The following is an 8,848-nucleotide window of genomic DNA, read 5'->3' on the forward strand; positions in this document are numbered from 1 at the left end:
GCCAGAGCACCTGCTTTTTTTTTTTTTAATGTTCATTAATTTTTTTTTTGAAAGAAAGAGAGACAGAGAGTGAGTGGGGGAGGGGCAGAGAGAGCGAGGGAGACACAGAATCCGAAGCAGGTTCCAGGCTCTGAGCAGGCAGCACAGAGCCCAACGCGGGGCTTGAACTCACGGACTGTGAGATCACGACCTGAGCGGAAGTCGGACGCTCAACCGACTGAGCCACCCAGACGCCCGGCATCACTTGCTTTTTAATGCTATGCTCCTGTCTCTCCTTACAGGGGCCAGTGTGACCTGGGATTCCTCGGGACAGGAGGTCCTAAACCTGGCCCCATGTCAGAATCACCAAATTTCTGGCAGGAATCCTTGTATTCTCCACCGACATATCCCTGGTGCCTAGAGCATCCCCTGAGGTAGTTGGGCTCAGTAACCTTTTTTGTTTTGGTTTGGTTTTTAATTCAGTGAATGAGTTTAGGAACTGTTGCTCAAGAAATAGGCCCCAGGGAGGGTGTGAACTTCTGAAATCGGGAGGAAACTTTGATGTAGCTGAGCCCCGCGCATTTTTCTGGGAAGAGGGCCCAGAGCCTTAACCAGAGTCCTCCCAGGAGAGGCTAACAGCCACTGTGACGGGATCCAGTCTGGCTTGGTTATGTGATCACAGTAAGAAACAGCTGGTCCTGGGCAAGGACAGAGTTTAGAAGTGAGAAGAGAGACAGCGCTTGCTTGGAGAGCTCGTAAACTGACCCCTTGCCGGTTTTGACTTTTGACCCATGGCGACTCTGGGTACGGCGAGCCTAGCCACTGCCTGGCCTCTTGGGGCCAACAGCAAATTCCAGGAACCTCAGTTTCCTTCTGCCGAAGCTGACAGGAGCCCCACCTTTCCAGCAAACCTCTCACTTCACCTAGTTCGAGATGACCTCATCGTTTGTCACCCTCTCCCTTGTTTTCTGGAGGTTTCGCAGCATCCTCCCGCTGTCTGCATTCTTTTATCGTTTGAACAGAGCTCCTATTTTCTGTCTTGGGTCATTCCCATCACGTGCTTATTATCTTCCTTTCCGAGAGCAGATCAACCTCGTGCCCCTCTAGACGTTTCTTCTCGGGTTTCCTCTGAATCATTTCATTCGGTCCAGATAACGTCCAGCTTGTCCGCCTTCCTAGCCGCACTCAACATAGACCCTCTCTTTTCCCCAGAACAACCGTCCTTTCTTTCCGATCCCTCGCTGGAGTCCTCGTCTTTCACCGTGGTTTCTGACTTCTCCTGCCAACGGATTGTTTTTTGAAATTTAAGTCTCAAAGATCATCCCTTCCAACCTGGGTCTGAATTTGGATCACCGTCAAGAAGCAAGGAGGACAGGAATGTTGCTGGGTAATTAGGATCCTCAGCAGAAGGGCTGAGCCTTCCAGAGGGCGTCAGAGGGACCTGGGGGGAGAGAGAGGGAGGTCCATTCTTCTGCTATGGGGTGGCACTTGGAGGGGGGAGGGCTCAGGAAAGGCTCTTTTAAGAAAAAGGAGGCATTTTACCCGCGTCTTGAAGGATGGGTAGGATTCCAGGTGGCAGGGCAGGGAGAGAAGATTACATGGAGGGAAGAAGGGGCATTGGGAACAGAGGAGAGGCTAGAAGACTGGTGATCAGGGAAGCTAAGGATGAGGTACAGAGTAGGTGGGGAGGCCAGGTGCTGACACTGGACACTGAAGGCCCATGTCAGCTCTCAAATACATTTGTTTGGCTCTCGTAGTGTGTTAAATACTTTGAAGTAGTTGCTGAACGGCTTGGCCTCCTTCTGTGGAGTGACAGAGAAACCGATTCCAACTGGCTTCATCATGAAAGGAAATTCACTGGTTACCATAAATGAAAAGTCTAGGGGGAACGGCTGGATTCAGGCCCAAGTGATGTCATCGAGCCCTGGCCTCTGTCCAGCTCTCAGCCATGCTTTCGGCCATGTGGATCCGACCTCAGACAGAGTCTCTGTATCGTGGTCACAAAAGGGCTGCCACAGCTCTAGCCCTTGCATCTTCTTAGCTTTGAATCCCACGGGGAAGAGTGAGAGTCTTTTCCCTAAGGTTCCCCCAAACACGTCACTGCTTCTCATTTTCTATGACTGGGGAATATATCCATTCCTGAGCCAATCCTTGAGGGCAGGAGACTGCTCTGCTCCGACTGGCTGAGCTTGGGGGTCCACACCGGCTTTGAGAGAGCGGATGGGGGAGAGGTGTGGTCCCCAAAGGGGGATCATAACACCATAGTATTTTATTTTGTTATTATTTTTGAATGTTTATTTATTTATTCTGAGGGGGGGGAGGGGCAGAGAGAGAGGGAGAGAGAGAATCCCAAGCAGGCTCCACGCAAAGTCTGACACAGGGTCTGAACCCATGAACCTCGAGATCATGACCCGAGCCAAAATCAAGAGTTGGACTCTTAACCAACTGAGCCATGCAGGCGCCCCTCATTAGGAATCTTTGATTCAAAAATCTGTAGCGATGTTGTAGCCCATTAAAGTCATTATTTGGTTTGATGATCACCAGTGCCATCTCAGGGGTCCACCAAGATAGGCTCTGTGTCCTTTGTTTTTCCAGGTGGAAACCACACGATATTGAATTATAACCCCATGTTTGTGTTGCATTGGGGTGGTCTTTAGGCAAACATCTTTGCTGTAGTTTTCCTTCCCCAAACAAGGAAGTTGGACAAGATGAGCTCTGGGACCATTCCTGTTCTAAACTCTACTTTCTACAGCATTTTCACACGTAGTTTACTCATTGGACTCTCCCAGTCTTGTGGCTCAATCCAATTGTCAACATCTCCATTTTACACACGTGGAAATTGCCCCCTGAGTGAGAATATGTTTTCCAATCCCCCATACTGAATTTTCCCCCACTAGACTTCAAGCTATGGTTCTCAGTCAGGTATACTTTGCATCCCAGGGGACTTGTCACAATGTCTGGAGGCATTTTTAATTGTCACACATGGGAGAGGTGCTACTGGCATCTAGTTGAGAGAGGCCAGGGATGTTGCTAAACATCCCGTGATGCACCGGACAGCACCCCTCCCCACCCCCCACGTCAATGTCATCCAGTCCCAAGTGTCAATAGTACCAAAGCTAAAAAACCCTGACTTGAATCCATCCATAGAGATGGAGTCATATGCCTTTTTATCCAATGTTTATTCAATGAAAGGATGTATAAAAATGTACATATCTGAGGATTCAAGCACACACGAAATGGAATGATGGGACGCTCTGTTCTTAGCATATCCACAGAACTTAGCCATCTGATGTTCTCCTACGTTTCCCCTTCAGTCTTATTTCTGGTTCCTATTTTGCCCCTGGAGACTGTTCTATTATTGGCCCAAGGGAAGATTAATGGACAATTTTCCCTGCTTTCAGGCCAATAGGAAAACTTTAAGCCTTGATTTTTTCCCCCCTTATCTTGGGAAATAAACATCAAAATCAAGTTTTAGCCCAAATAGCAGTCAGCTTTTTTGGTCCTGTTTCTTCGCCATTTTGATCGATTGAATGGATGTTTTCAAGAAGCTTAGCATTATCTTTTAGAAATCGTTAAAACTATTGCACACTTCTGCTCCCAGCTTCTCCCGTATCCCTTCTCCTGCTGCATTTGTACTGATTTAAAATAACCCACTTGGTGCTGAAATGAATTTACCACGGGCAAGTGCTGGAATGGCGTGCCCTTTACCGATCAAAAAGTCAATTTGTGGGCTCGTATGTTGAAGCTGATTTTTAAAAAGACAACTAATTTCTCAGAAGCAAAACGCAGCATTTTATCTTATTTTATGATTTTATTTTACGGGCTCAATTTTTCAATGTTTAGGTAAGGCAGATGCATTTATTCTCTTGCCTATTTCAAGTATTCACACCCCTTTCCCTTATAAACACATGTTTACAGTTTATCATAGTTGCTATCACATTGTTACATTATCTTTCTCTCTTTTGTGATGTATTGAAGTCCGCACTAACAGTTTTTCTAGGCTGGACATAATTGCCAAGATGCTTTCTAAAATAAGACATCTTGAGGATAAAGACTAAGAATGTTCTTGGGTTTAGAGTTTCCATGCACCACTCACATTTTATACGGTATTGAGCCCAGCATATCCCTGAGAAGCACGCTGTATTATTGATATTGGGTTGTGTTTTTTTTTTTTTTTCTGAGAAGGCTTTCAGCTCAGAAAAGATCATGCCATAATTTCTGCTTCAAATTATATTGTAGTTGTTTTATTTTTTTTATATATATTTCATTAGTATGCTTTTAAGGAACCTAAACCTTTGAAAAATCTATTTGAGTTTGTAAATACTATTGACTATTATCTTTCCCACATCCGTTAAATTACAGTTAATAAATTCCAGTGCAGAGTTTTAATGCGCCGGGTAGGGACTGGGGATGGAGGAAAGAAGAAGAGACCTGTTTATATCATGCCATGCAGAATTAGATTTATAGTTCTGGACTGGGAAGGGATAGGAAAACAGTCTCTTTTTATGTAAAAGTGACAATTTTTTTTTTAAGGAAAATGGTAAATACCACACTTGGGCTGATATCTAAGGATGACCATTTCTTTTTTTTTTTTTTAAGGCATTTTTAAAAATGCTTATTAATTTTTGAAAGGGGGGAGGGGCAGAGAGAAGGAGACAGAGGATCCAAAGAGGGCTCTGAAATGACAGTAGAGAGCCCTATGCAGGGCTTGAACTCACGAACCGTGAGATCATGACCTGAGCGGGAGTTGGACACTTAACTGACCGAGCCACCCAGGCAACCCAACGAGGACTGTTTCTTGCTTTTTGATGGAGCTGACATCGGGTAGCCAGGCTCTATCCTCAGAGTCCCCACTGCCCAAGAGAATGGATCTTTCTTTGTCTATGGCAGGATTTGTCACCCTTGGTACTATTGACATTTGGGGCAGGATAGCTCTTTGTTGTAGGTAATGTCCTCTGCATTGTAGGACGTTTAGTGGCATCCCTGCCCTACTAGGGGCCAGTAGCAGCCCCCCTCCAACCATCGTAACCTTCCAAATGGCCCCTAAGGAGCAAAGTTAATCCTGGTGGAGAACCACTGATCTAAGGTGCAAAATGTCCAGTTCTGGCGTTGGTGTGAATGTCTCTGGGAGCGTTCACTGGGAGCTGAGAATGTTTTGTCACACGTGTGTCTGGGGGTTCACTGGTCTGTATCAGCATGCCGTCCAGCTGACTGCCTTCCTCCCACGTGCAGTTGGTTCCCCCCCACGAGGTGTCAGGTGCCGGGCCATCTTAGTGATCTTTTGCTGGAGTCCTCACTGGCGAGCTTTGATCTGAGTGCCATACAACAAGGAAGCTAATGGACGGCTTTGCCAATGGGCTGTAGGACTTTGGACATGTCTCTTGTCCGCTCCGGGTCTGATTCTCCCCCTGTAGAATTCCTGGGTTTGGCTCAATCACCATTCCCTGCGGCGTAGTCCACGAAAGCTGACCATGGAGGAGGTTTGTGGGGGAGAAACGTTTTGCAGCCACATTGGTTTGGGAAATGCTATATCCTGCAGCATCCGCGTGGAGATTCATAATGTGCATAAGCACATGAGAGACTTTCTAGAATTCTCTGCACTCAGATATCTATGTGGCTCACTCCCCACTTTTCTTCAATGTTGCTTCCCCGGAGACTTGCCCTGTCCTCAGATAGGCGATCTTCTTTTGCTTCATCTTTCTGCACAGGGCTTTTCGTTTGCTGACATTACAGCTCACATTCATTTGTTTGTTCATCATCTGTCTCCTTCCACCCAGAACATAGCCTCTGTGTCAGCAGGGACTGGGTCCGTGTGTTTGCAGCTTATGCCTAGCACGTGGCCCACAGTAGATGCTGAGTAAAACTGTGCAGAATGAATAGACTTTGTCTCATTTGTGGATTCGCAAATGAGTTTAATCAGGGGCTCTTTTTTGCTTCCACTCATTAGAGTCCAGGGGGGGAAAAGCTTGAGGAATGACCAGGGGAGAGGGGCTCTAAATCCCGATAACTGTGGCCTTCCTGGCACCTGCTTTCTTAGTATGAGCCACTCAGTGCTGAGTGTACTTGGCAAGCTGGTATTGGGCTGGAAAGCAAACAGAATGGACTGACTTGTCCACTATCCGTGAGGGGAGTTGCTGTCTGGTGAACCGAGGAAGAGAGCAACCTTTGGCCTCAATCATCCGCTTATGGCTTCCCCTTGGTCAGAGCTGTAACCAATCTGAGAAAAGTGAAAATAAAAATCGAGCACAGGCAGAGCGTCCTCTACGTGCCCAGCACTGTCTACAATGCAGAGGCAGTGCCCGCCTTCAAGGACTTTGGCTACATTTAGGCTCAGAGCTCGAAAGGAGAATTTATTGGGAGGACACGGCATCTCTTATGGAAGGAACCCAAGGGCTGGGCCGGGCTTCCCAAGGGACAAGGACCAAGGGCCAGAAAGTCATCAGAAGACAGCTATTTCTGAGGGTTTTTTAAAAAAAAATGTTTATTTATTTCTTTTGAGAGAGAGAGAGAGAGAGCGTGCACGTGCACAAGAGGGGGTGGGGCAGAGAGAGAGAGGGAGACACAGAATCTGAAGCAGGCTCCAAGCTGTCAGCAGAGTCCGATGCAGGGCTCCAACTCATGAACCATGAGATCATGATCTGAGCAGAAGTGTGACGTTTCACTGACTGAGCCACCCAGGTGCCCCGTCTCTGAGATTATGGTTCACGTCTGCCTCTTTCTGCTTCTCCCCTTGCTTCACTCATCTGTGGTCCATCATGATGGCCCCCAAATCCCTAAGACCCCATCACCCAAGAGCCTCTACATCCATTGCAGGACCAACCAATTCCTGGGAGAAAAGTGTCTAGCACAGCTCAGCTTCTGATTGGTTCTTCTAGGTCATGTGGACGTACACCTCAGGTCCAATCAGCTGAGGCCTGAGAGACTGGTGCTCACGTGACACCAACGTGGCTGCTGAGATTCCTCCTTTTGGGTGGAGGGCTAGGTGGGGATTGTCTCTGCTCTTTCTTGGCCCTGGGGCTTTTTAGTTCCAAGAACGAGTGTGTGGCTTCTTGAATTTTCTCCCATATCTCTGTCCTTTTATATTTAAGAACGGAAACATGATGATGAGGCAAGGGCTGGAACTTTATTCCGGTTTTGAGTTTTTATTTTTTTTATGGTCACAAGGTAGAGAGCCCTGATAGGTCTGGACCAATGAGCAAACAGGCTGAGTGTGCCTTGGGGAATTTTGAGGTGAAGGTGGTCCCCGCTTAATATGGTGGGTAATTTTTTTTTTTTTTTTTTTTTGCCTGTCTGGCACTGTCCAGATCTCCATTCAATAGCCAACGTTCTCAGCTAACATTCTCCTCGCCTTCCCTGTAGACGGAGGTGAACCGTCTACACGTTACATGTGATATGTAACAAATGCCCACAGACTTGGTGGCCTAAAACCAGCAGCAGCTGGGCCACAGAATTAGGTCCTGATATCTTTCGGGGTTACCGGTCAGCGCACCACAAGCCCCAAACCTTTCTCCTCCCCCCCCCCCCCCCCCCCCCAGGAGGGTCTAGGCAGGGCGGGCACCTTGCTAGGTGATCTACCAGAGCCCAGATTGAGGGCCCTTCTAGCCAGCTGTTTCTTAGCTCATTAGCTATTCTCCTTTTCTTTTTCTTCTTGTTTGTCCTCTCAGGAGGAAGCGTGAAGAGTAACCAAAGATCAAGTCCCGCCCACAGATACGAGGAGAGACACAGGCTGGCTCAGCAGCGGGCTGGGACCAGGCAGGCCAGCCCTCTGGTGTCTTAGCCACGAAGCAGGCCCTTAGAGCTCCCTTTTAGCAGATGGATTTGTATAAGGAAAGTGAAAGTTTGGAATTTAGGCCCTGTTGCCAACCCCGAGGTAAGGAGGCGATTCACTTCCTATCTGCTGCCTCTTCCCTACTTAGGGGCTTTTAGGCAACACGCAGGGCCTCAGAATGGCAACTATGCAGAATTCATTCTTCTCCTAGCCATGCAGGCTCCACTTCAAGCTCACCAATACCAGGAAGGCACCCCTGGGCCCGGGTGCGTCTTCCCAGACTCCCCCTCCACGGTCAAGACCGTGACCCCAGACGTCGATGTTCCTCTCCTCTGGTTCGGCCTCAGCAGTCTGCAGTCCCCATGGACATTCTCTTTCGTTGGACTGCTTTCCTGGGCTCCCCAGGTAGGCACTCTGCCCTCTCCATGAGGACACGCTCACCCGGCCCGGGTGAGCATACAGCCCAGCGGTTCCCTCTCGCCTGGCCTCAGGAGGGGGACGTTGGGAGGATGTTTAGACAGGGAGGAGCTGCTGTCTAAACAGCCACAATGTTCTGTTGGGCGCGTGGGTTGACGGAGCAGCCCCAGCTCTCGGGAAGCACAGTTCCTCGCTCTCGTTCAAAGTCTGGAAAAGCTCTTTGCGCTGGGTTGCACAGTAGGGCGTTTAAAGAACTCAGGCACTGGAGCCAGGCGGCTTGGGTTCAAACTCCAGCCCTGCCGCGTGCTAGCAATGGGACATGGGGCACTTTAATAAGCCCCAGTGAGCTAACCTGCAAAATGGCCGTGAGGCCAGGATACAGAGGAAGTGGGATAACATATGTGAGATACTTAGCACAGCGCCTGGTAATACGAAGTGTTCCATGCATATGAGCAATTCTTTTTTAATTTTTTTAAAGCTCATTTATTTCTGAGAGGGAGAGAGAGAGACAGAGTGTGAGCAGGGGAGGGGCAGAGAGAGAGAGAGGGAGACACAGAATCGGAAGCAGCTCCGGGCTCTGAACCGTTGGCACAGAGCCCGACGCGGGGCTCGAACCCACAAACCGCGAGATCATGACCTGAGCTGAAGTCGGACGCTCAACCGACTGAGCACCCCCCCCGCCCC

Source organism: Panthera uncia, assembly GCF_023721935.1.
Source record: "Panthera uncia isolate 11264 chromosome C1 unlocalized genomic scaffold, Puncia_PCG_1.0 HiC_scaffold_4, whole genome shotgun sequence".
Lineage (NCBI taxonomy): Eukaryota > Metazoa > Chordata > Mammalia > Carnivora > Felidae > Panthera > Panthera uncia.